This window comes from Adiantum capillus-veneris, chromosome 9 (assembly GCF_014529385.1).
Source record: "Adiantum capillus-veneris isolate H3 chromosome 9, ASM1452938v2, whole genome shotgun sequence".
Lineage (NCBI taxonomy): Eukaryota > Viridiplantae > Streptophyta > Polypodiopsida > Polypodiales > Pteridaceae > Adiantum > Adiantum capillus-veneris.
Genome location: NC_140939.1, coordinates 141,660,575 through 141,671,113, shown reverse-complemented (window position 1 = coordinate 141,671,113; position 10,539 = coordinate 141,660,575).

Here is a 10,539-nt window from a genome sequence, read left to right as displayed (position 1 = left end):
AGAGAGTCTTAGAGACAATTGTGCTCCGCAAAACAATCATATGTATCCAAGAAGGGAGCAACAATGGTGCTCAGTATGCTATGGACCGCATAGTACCAGTGAATGCCCTACTTTTAGAGTAAAATTCACTGGGAACTACAATTCTTGTGGGAGGTATGGTCATCAAGCTAAGGATTGCATAGTATTTAAGCGCGCGATGGCCAATAGACCAACCTTAGCATGGACACACACCTCGAGTGCCTGCATTGATGCCAGTCCCACCTCTTGAACAAACAGCAGAACACATGGTCCCTAGGGCCCAAATTTTTTTTCAAACAACACCCTTACCACCTCCAGTGCTAGGACCGCAACCACCACATTCGAGAATCACTTCTATGAATCAAGTGGGTTGCGAGTCATCTATTGCTTGTTTGGAAGACTGCAAGGAAGATATCGATCCTAATATTGCCTATGGGATGGATGTGCTTGAAGAAAGTCCACAATAGTACATGGAGGACTATTGGGGACAAGTTAAACCTGTCTATCAAGTAGCTACTCTTGCTGCAAGAGGCCAAAATATCAATTACACTGCTAAGAGACTACCTCTTCAATGCTATGAGTGTGGAGGTCCACATCGTGTGGCCGAGTGTCCTATTAGGCTATAAAAGAACGCCACACTAATGCAAACCAATCAAGCGAGTATGTCTACAATGCCAATACTCATGTGTAATCGATGTGGCATAGATCATTTGATTGCCCAATGTCCAAATAATCCAAATGCATCGAAGATCACGCCATTAAACTTGATTGAGCTTATCGAGGAGCCATCACAAAGTACACCTATGGTACCAGTAAACGTACTCACACAATCGATGCTCCAAAAATAAAATTATATTCTTGAGGAAAGAGACACGGCATCAATTGCCCAATCTCAGAAAAAGAAGAAAACACGAAGGAAGAGATCGCAAAAAGCAGCAAAGTCAGACCCCAGTTCAAAGACCAACATAGGGACTGGTGACGACCCCGTATATATGAACGATGTTGAAGAGGATTCTGATTCAGGTGAAACCATGGAGACCAAAATGACCACTAAGATAGAAACCAATGAGGAAGATCTTCATGAGCCACAATGGCCATGATCCAAAAAGAAGATAATAACTTATCCAAACCCTACAGAGGAGATCGAGTGAGTCAAGCAATTAAGGAGTTTGGTAGAAGATACCCAAAGGGATCTAGAACCAGCACCTAGGCAGATCTAGATTATAGACACCGTGTTCCCTACGCAACAACAATCTCACCAAGTCCATAGATTTTTAGCCATACCTAGTGTCATCCAAGAAGAAAGTGACTTAAAGTCATGGGAAAGTGGGCGTACTCACTTCTTGATGGAAAGAATGTTTACAGAGGGACTACCTGATCCTATCAAAGAAATGGGGATCCCATCTTCCCCACGTCAAGGGACTGAAGCCCAAAAGGTGCCATTAAATATTGCCAAATTGATGGATTTCATGTCTTCAGAAGTTAGAACCACCATCATTCCAAACTATATAAAGACCCTGAGTTAGTCTCAGCTCTTCGAGCCTTCCTCAATGGAGAACTGAAGCTTGGGCTATCACAATTTGCACAGATGGATGGAGCTGGGGAGATGCCAATAGAGGAGGAACACTTAGATCCACAACCCAACCTAGATGAGAACCTTGTTGTAGAGATACCTGTTAACAAGTTGGGACCATACCAATCACTACTAAGGGATTAACTGTGAAGGGAATCCTTGATGGTGGCGCTAGGGTTAACATTGTGACTAAAGATTACTAGGAAACTATGGGAAGACCTCACCTTGCGACCATAACCATAGTAGTGAAGATGGCCAATGGGTCTATTGTTAAACCTATTGGGATGCTAGAAGACCTCAAGATCAAGGTCTTTGGACATAAAATAAGAGTTACCTTCATTGTTATGGATTTCTCCAAGCACACTATGGCATCTAAGATGATCGTAGGACGTCCTTTCATGAGGGAAGAAAAAATGGTGCATGACCATGTCTACTTGCAGTTCCAAGATTCTGTCATTCGAGTGGATCGTGTAACTGGTCGAGCATATCCTCTAGGAAACAGGTTTATAATTGATCATAAATTTGACACCACAGTTCACTCGGCCCCATTGCAGTATTGTTACATGTGTAAAGCTGACACTGATGTTGGGGAAGATTCTCCTTATATGGATGTACTACCTGGGATGACTAAGTCGGAAAATGTGGATTGGGTCCACCTAGCAGCAACCATAGACACTTGGGGAAATAGGGGGACGACGTGGGTAACACCTGAGGGGGATGAAATGCCACCACTTGTACCCTTAAATATGCTACAAGTAATGCATATAGCTTCTGACAAGACTCATCCTAATAAAACAAAGAAAGCATACAAGTGGGTCCCTAAAGCTTCTTTAGCGACCATAGCTAGTGCTGAAAAACAGAAGCCTTGTAAGAAACGTCCCACTCGCTCCAAGAGATGTAAGGAAACGTGGCGTTGGATTCCTAAACGACTATTGGAAGCCCAAGGCTACTATCAAGGAAATGATCAAATCTGGGTGCCAAAACGTAGATTGTGTTCTTACTTGTCACTTGACCCATGTGAGCCCAATCCTGTAGCTCCAAAACAAATTGATGATCGTGGAAAGAAAAAAATCATAGAATGCTACACACCCGCTCCAGAGCTAGTTTGGGTACCGAAGAAAGAACAATTGTTCCACCTAGCTTAGGAAGGGGGGAGTCCCATGAAGCTTCTAGCTCCTCATGTAATGCATCCATAGAGGTAAAAGCTTCTCCACAGCCTCCACCTATAATAGTGGACCTCCATAAAGCTACAAAGGAATCCACACCCCCCAGTGTTCAAGAATCACCTGATGAACCACTTCAAGTTCGATCCTTGGAGAGTACCTTACCACCCTTGCAACTCGATGAGGCACCTAAGGTAATAGAAAACTAATGGCAAAAATCCTCACCTATTACCAACTGGAACAATTGGTTTCAAAGGCTGACGAGCACATTTCAAACAATATGATCTACCCAAGGAAGGGGGGAGTGTTTGCTGACAGTCATCATTCACTTACTCCCCTCTCAACCTTCCTCCCTGACCTCTCAATCTCCCAATCTTAGGGAATGTATATATAAAGCCTTATACTCACAAAGAACAAAATATAATAAAGAGCAAGAGCAATTAGCAAACGAGTATGCACAATAAAAGTCAAAACATTGACCCAAACCTACACATTCACATCCGGTACACTGAAACAGAAACCTATGTCATAAAACACCTTGATCCTCATCACTCGAGTGATGGAGGGTAGGTAGGATTAGTACGATAGGAGTTCTGTTAAAGAGTTCAGTGATTAGCAAAGTTCTTTCTTCCCATTGATGTGCCTCCTAGAGGTATTCTTTGTGTTTCCTCGTGTGTATAGGAACGTGTTGCTGTGGTTAGGATTTGGACCTTCATGGAATCTTTCTCTCATTCATTTTCAAATCAAGCGCTATCATCAACACAAACAGGTGTTTCTTGTCTATTAGCATGGCCCCTTATCTTTTTTGCATCTATGTTTGTCTGCTTTAATTGTGATTGGTAGCATAATATTCAACGCATTTGCTTAGTATCAAACATTAAATTCAATGTAATTTTTGTCATAATCACTTGTCTAGGTTTAAAAATCAAGCAGTCCGACTAAGCTAGTTTGACCAAGCTAGGCGTTAGATATCTTCTCTTAATACCATGGGGAACGCCTTCCTAATAATCTATGGTTACTTAGGTTCTTAATCCGATTTAGGAAGCATTGTGTGCAATGTACTAGGGCTTTCTAGTGGGCTTGTCCCTATTGACCTTTAGCTTAAGTATTATAAAGGGAGTTTACCAGTGTGATGAGCTTGGGGAGGGTAACAGTGTTATATGACTCCCAAAGTTACAAAATTAAAATGCTGAAAACGAACAAACAAAAAAATAAAAGTTCCACAATGTAAAATTTTAAGCTGGAAGAGAAATCTCAGCTTGATTTGGTACTCCACTCACATGTACACCTATGGTACTAGAGCCCTAGAGGTTCCCAGTGTAGGCGCTTTTCCTTGAAAAGCAAAAAACCCAAGGCATACAAAATAAGCATACACTTCAAAATTGAAACAATGTGAAAAGACTTTCGGGGGTCAAAGAAAAGGTAATCAGTCAGGTGATGATTTCATGAAAAATTCCTTTTATCATATCTTAACTACAAGGTCTTCTAAGTATAGCCTCTAGTCAGCCCTCGGACATGAAATACTTGGCTCTCGTGATTAAACAACTTAATTGACCAGAGAAAATTGAGAAGCTTGCCCATGGTATTAATAGTCGATCTTTAGTGCCTTTCGATCGTTAAATTAGCGACCCCAGACTTGTTTAAATTTTTACCTTTACAATTGTTTATGTGTTTGATTATATTGCAATTTAATGTTTATTGCTCACAAATGGTTTAAAATTCTGTTACCAATCAAATTGTCTGCCTACAACTGCATATGCTTTTTAATTGTATATGAGAATGCAATTACTGTGCCAATGTTGTTTGATTTTGCAGTGTGACTGAAGAAGGCTAAGGACATTCATCTCAAATGCTCTTCCACCTCGACGAATGAGCTTCAACTTAATAGCTTATGAGGACGGAATCTACATCAGGAAGGGGGGCATGTTAACCCTCATGCACATTCCTATCACCTAAGATGGACGCCGTATTATTTATTTGGTAGAGTCAGGTATCGGGCTTGTCGGTCCAATAGGAAAAGGGTAAGAGTGATCGCCGATGAGAGACGCACTCTAACTGGAACATTCAAGGGATTAGTTGGCTAAGCATGGGCGCCCAAGTGTGAATGGGGCGAGCTCATATAAAAGTCAACTAAACCTAAAATTCACTCATTCTTTCATTTGTGCAATTGAAGAGTGCTCTTGCTCCATCTCCATCTTCTTCTTCTTCATCTCCTTGTGTGTGTGTGTATGCGTGAGAGAGAGAGAGAGAGAGAGAGAGAGAGAGAGAGAGTGCGATCGAGCATTGCGACGACGGCACGAAGACAGCGAGGCGGTTGAGCTTCTTCTTCACGGTGAGGAATCCTCCACGACAGCAAGCGTAGAGCGGTAAGTGACACAACATTGCCATCTTTGAGCTTACTAGTTTAGGCTAGTTGCTTGCTTGGAGCCATTTGTGGCTTGCACACAGTGTATCGGCAAGTCCCTTGCATTGACACGTGCGACAGACGCGCACAACTTAGAATGACTTGTTAAGGTACAAGTGCTGCTAAAACAACATTACAAATGGTTGTTTATACATATAACAAGGCTATGAGTTGTTAATGAAAAAGTTTCATTGTTTGTACCTAGAAGTACCTTATGTTTCGTCTTCTATTATGGTTCAAACGGCATTTCAGCAAGGCTTGCAAATCATTGCAATAGAAAGTAGTTAGTTTCTTTTCAGAACTATTTACACTCCCCTTTTCATGTGTTCTAGTAGCATCACATTCGCCATAAGTATTGGCAAGTATGATCGTGGATATGCAAGTTCGGATCTGTTTTTGCTAAATGCATGCACACTAGGTGTTATGGGCCCTAGTGTTTAGCAAAGGCTGATTTGGAGCGGCATGCATATTTATCACATTAATACTATGAAGCATTTTGCATTCTATGTGCAGTATCTCTATGCGATATGTTTGGATCTACCAATCACCAATAGAGGTCATGGCTTGTTTTGAGTGCTTGTGGATCTTTCAAGTTAACCACAATGGTTATTCATGACATTGTCATTTTCTTAGCAATGTTGTACGAAATTGCGATCCCAATTTACCAATCCGTTGGAAGACTGTTTGTAAACCGTGGGGAATCCTAGACACTTCAGTATTGTCAGTATCCAAGGGGATAGGCATATTACAAAAGTTATGAAACTATCAGTATCCAAGGGGATAGGCAGATTCCAATAGTTATGCTACTCTCAGTAATCCTATGTGTGTGTGTGTGTGTGTGTGTGTACCAAAAACGCTAGGTCTCTTGGGGGGTTCTACTGAGAGTATCCAAGGGGATAGGCAAATTCGGCAGATTACAAAGTGTAATCTTGTGCTAAAGGATATGCAAAGTGTGTATGTTAGCACAAGAAATTCAATTAGAAAGCATGGTTCGCTCTAGTTGGAGTTTGCTTACTATAAATTAAGGCAAGTTTGCAACCAATTTTAGTCTCTTCAAGTATCATTCAGGTTTTGAACCTTGACCACTGGTTATGGTGACGTTGTTTATTGATACGAGAAGATAACAAGTCAAGGACTAAACTTGACTGATGAGTTACGTCAGCAAGTTACTTTCATGGAAAGTGACAAAGGTACTCTTTTGGATACATCTTAGTTGTGATAACTCGTTTAGCATGTGCGTTCTAAATGGAGTCTACACACTATGTTGGATAGGAGTCACTAACACAAGATGGTTGCAAATGGACAACAAGGTGGAAAATCAAGATGCTACTAAGGCGGTCCGGGGCGGGCAACAAGAAGAGTGGCCTCTAAGCACCCTTGTAGGCTCCCGTGCTACTCAATTGGGTTGGGGTTGGAAAAAACAACAAACACACACACAAACCCGCAACCTAACCCTACACAAATTTGGGGCACCACCTAGTTTTGGATGCGAACTAGGACGCGTAAAGAGAGAGAGAGAGAGAGAGAGAGAGAGAGAGAGAGAGAGAGAGAGAGAGAGAGAGAGAGAGAGTGCTCGGGCTGCTTTGAAATGTATCGGCAATGATCAAGCAAGCACAATTATATATGTAAGAAAGAGAGAGAAGAGGGAGAGGGTGCTTGTTGCATTAATACCTTCTTACACATCTGTCATGACCGATCAAAGTGAGATTAGTATTTGTTCAACATAGCGTGAGTAAATTTCACCATGACACATCACAAGAAAAGCCACCCCAATCACTGTCTTAAGGCCAGGGGAGTCCTCTCCACCCTGTCACCCTCTTACAATATGTGGGATTTATGGCTAAATTGATGACAACACCCAGGCACAAGCTATCAAGAACTAAAAATATCACCAAGACACTTACACATCATTGTTGTCCATTACTTCACGTTGGAAGAGAGACAAAGTATCCAAGCTTAGTCCAAATCCACCCTCCTTGATTCAGCAAATGTTGGGCTTACACTAGTAGGAGGAATGATAGATTTTCCACTCTCAATTGAATGATCGCTCTCTCTCTTACAATGGCATAGAGTTCCCGTGCTAATCACCCCTATTACAACACATGCACAAGTATACGACAATGAGCTTCCACGTAAGAGCTCCTTATAGAGAGGTTGAGCTTGGCTTCTCAAGCTATAGCATAGTGCTCTTGCTTATGGCTCTCTCCTTTTTGTGCTAGCTACACCTTCCTTTTATAGCAATTTTGAGGGCTAGGGTTACTCCTCTAACCATGGTTGGGTTAGATTTTCAGCACTTTTCTAATTTTTTTTGCTTGGAATTATCAAGAAGTTGGTGGGGATAGATGAAGAAGAGAGAGAGGAGAGAAGTGGAGGTGATAGGACTTTTCATACTAGGTTAGTGTTAGTAAATTAGTAGAGTTAGTATTTTTATTGATTTACAAATGGAATTGGATATTTACAATGGGAGTATCCATGTAGGATACAAATAAGGAAGAAAAAACTCTTAATAGGTAAGAAACATGGATTTCTTACAATGTCGATGTTCCAAGTGTCTTGAGTAGGGTCAATTTTGACGCTTGTTGACGGTCCAATAGCTTTGACGGTACGTTTTTTCTCCACTCTTGACCTTCCTTGGGAGCCAAGGTAAGTGAACATGAGTAATCAATCACCATGATGCTGTCTTTCAAGAGAAGAGGCTGAATTTTGTGGTTTTTTTGATAAATATGGGTAATATGGAAGAGAAAAAATGAGACTAGGTGGTCAATTTTGGAATGGAAGTGTGTGTAGGAGACATGAGTTCACCATGGTTTCTCTTATTCTTCAAGGTTGAGAAGAAGGTGAGTAGGGTGCAGAGAGGAGTGGTGAGAGAGGTGGGGATGATGAGTGGAGAGGTGTGTGTGAAAGAGGAAAATGGTAAAGTGGAAGAGGGAGTGTGGCTGCATAGCATGGGCAAACTGGGGTCCACAAATAAAATCCTAGCTCACAGCTCGTAGCTCAAAAAAATATGAAAAAATTTGAGGTGAAAGTTCAGCTCATGAGCTACAACTTTTGTCTGTATCACCTTTTCAAATTCGGGGAGCATGTGATCTTTAAAAATTCAGTAAAACCGACTGTTTTTTCCACTGCACAAGGTCCTTGTGAGGTCCTTCTTTGGATGATTCTTTTGAATACCTCCAAGAGTGAGCTCCCCATGGTGCATGCATGCATTCCACATACCCTTGACCTTATTTGATAGGTCTATAATTGAAGATATTGTTGAGATCATGATATAAGTGAATAGTACAACTAAGAAAATCAAATATTGAGGGGTCTAAAAAAATATGTACATGTCAAATATAAATAATATAGGTGAAAAAAATATAAAGGGGTCAAAATAAATCTCTCTCATTATAAGTCTACCATAAAAAGATGAATATTTTTGGTGTTCTAATTTATGAGAGTAAAAGAGAATAGATGTAGAAAGGAAAAATCACAATAGTGAAAAAATATACACATAAATAAAACTAGTTTTTTTGGATTTTTGTTGGGATGGAGTTACACCAAAAATAAGAGAAGCTTGCATGAAATTATTTTTATATGGAATAAAGAGTATACAAAATGGTAAGAAAAATATGGTAATGGTGAGTCAATGTACATAGCATAAATAACACACCATAGGTAGAAATATTTAAATAAATACCAAAATAATTATGAAAATTCCTTTTATTTAGGCCTTATATACAATGAAATATTTACACACAAATGGGCCATAATATACTTATAATTTTTATTTTTAATTTTTTTTTGGCTCAACTAGCCCAGTGACTAGCTAATTAAGGGTTTTTAAGAAAATATAGGGAAAGTCCCCTAACTCACACACGCCTATGTACAGTGAAATGGTAGGGATAACCAAAATGTTTGAGTGATTTGATAGGGTGAGGTAGCTTACTATGGCAATTATGGAAAGCCGAAAAACGGCTATCACTACGTTTGGTTTCATTGAACCTTCTACTGAACCATGTTCCAGTCAAGCAACCAGCTGGATCCATGAAGGATGCCACTATGGAAAACATTAGTGTATCACCATTCTTGTTTTGGAGGATGAAAACACTTCTCCAAGGGGGGAGTAATGTCAGGACTAAGGTAGGATGGGCCAAGGCCAAGGGTCAACTCCGGATATACATGCGGTACAGGGGCTATATGTAGCTAAGAGCCAGAGGGCCACGGGCCAGGGGCCTATATATAGGCAGTTGGGTGGTTATGAGCATGTCTATCTTTCCTATGGCCTTTCACTACACCAACACTCTTGGCTATGGAATACAAATCCAACCAAGAGCCATGCTTCAATGCTTAAGCTTGCCATCTTCTCCATCTTCATTACTATGCTATTATGCTATGTTAAGCAAGAAGAGTAATGATAAGTGAGGAACTATCTTTCTCCTATGAATGATTCTTCTTCCTCTTCCCTACCCTCATTCCCCACTAGCTCTCCACACCTTTGAAGGTGTTTGAGGCCTTGGGACTGAGACCAGGGATGGTTAATTCTTTTACAAAGTTTACGTTATGCTCGTGATGCATGAAGCTTTCCATCTTCATAGCATCACCAAGGTCACAAAGAACACAAAGATTGTATTATACCAAGTCTCTCTTTATGGGAGAATCTATATTACAAAAGTCTATTGGAGGGGGGAATCCACATAAATGCGGTCCTCCACTGTTGTCAAGTTCTCTCTCTCTCTCTCTCTCTCTCTCTCTCTCTCTCTCTCTCTCTCAAAAGTATTTTTCATGCCAAGTTAATTAAGTATAATGGTTATGTTACTACCGCTAATTAAGTTCACCCTCTATGCTCTCAAAGTAGTCTCACAAAAATGCTCTCTTCAATTCTCCTAATTCCGCTTTCTCAAAGTTCATGGGCCATTTCCATTACATGACCGCCCGCCCACGTGTGTACATACCCTTATTCTTCATTACATATTAGAATAAGGAGCTCCTCATCATTAATTCATGAGGCTGCTCCACCCACATCGTGTGTTCTCTCTCTCTCTCTCTCTCTCTCTCTCTCTCTCTCTCTCTCTCTCTCTCTCTCTCTCTCTCTCTCTCTCTCTCTCTCTCCGCACACGCACCGCATTCGCGCACTCACAAATCTATCTCTTGGATCTTTTGTATTTGTATTCACTCTTGTTTTGTGTGTCACAAAAAGAACATATATTCACAACGGTGGATGTTTTGATTGCAAAAGTACAACTCCAACTCGACAACATTGCAAGGTCCGTTATCTTCATTCAATTCCCTATGCCTATACATTTGCTTGGGGCAACACATAAATGCTACAGGGCAGGGCACGACTTCCGTTTTTTATTATTTCTGGAGAGACCACAATTCCAACTCTCCACCATACTTTT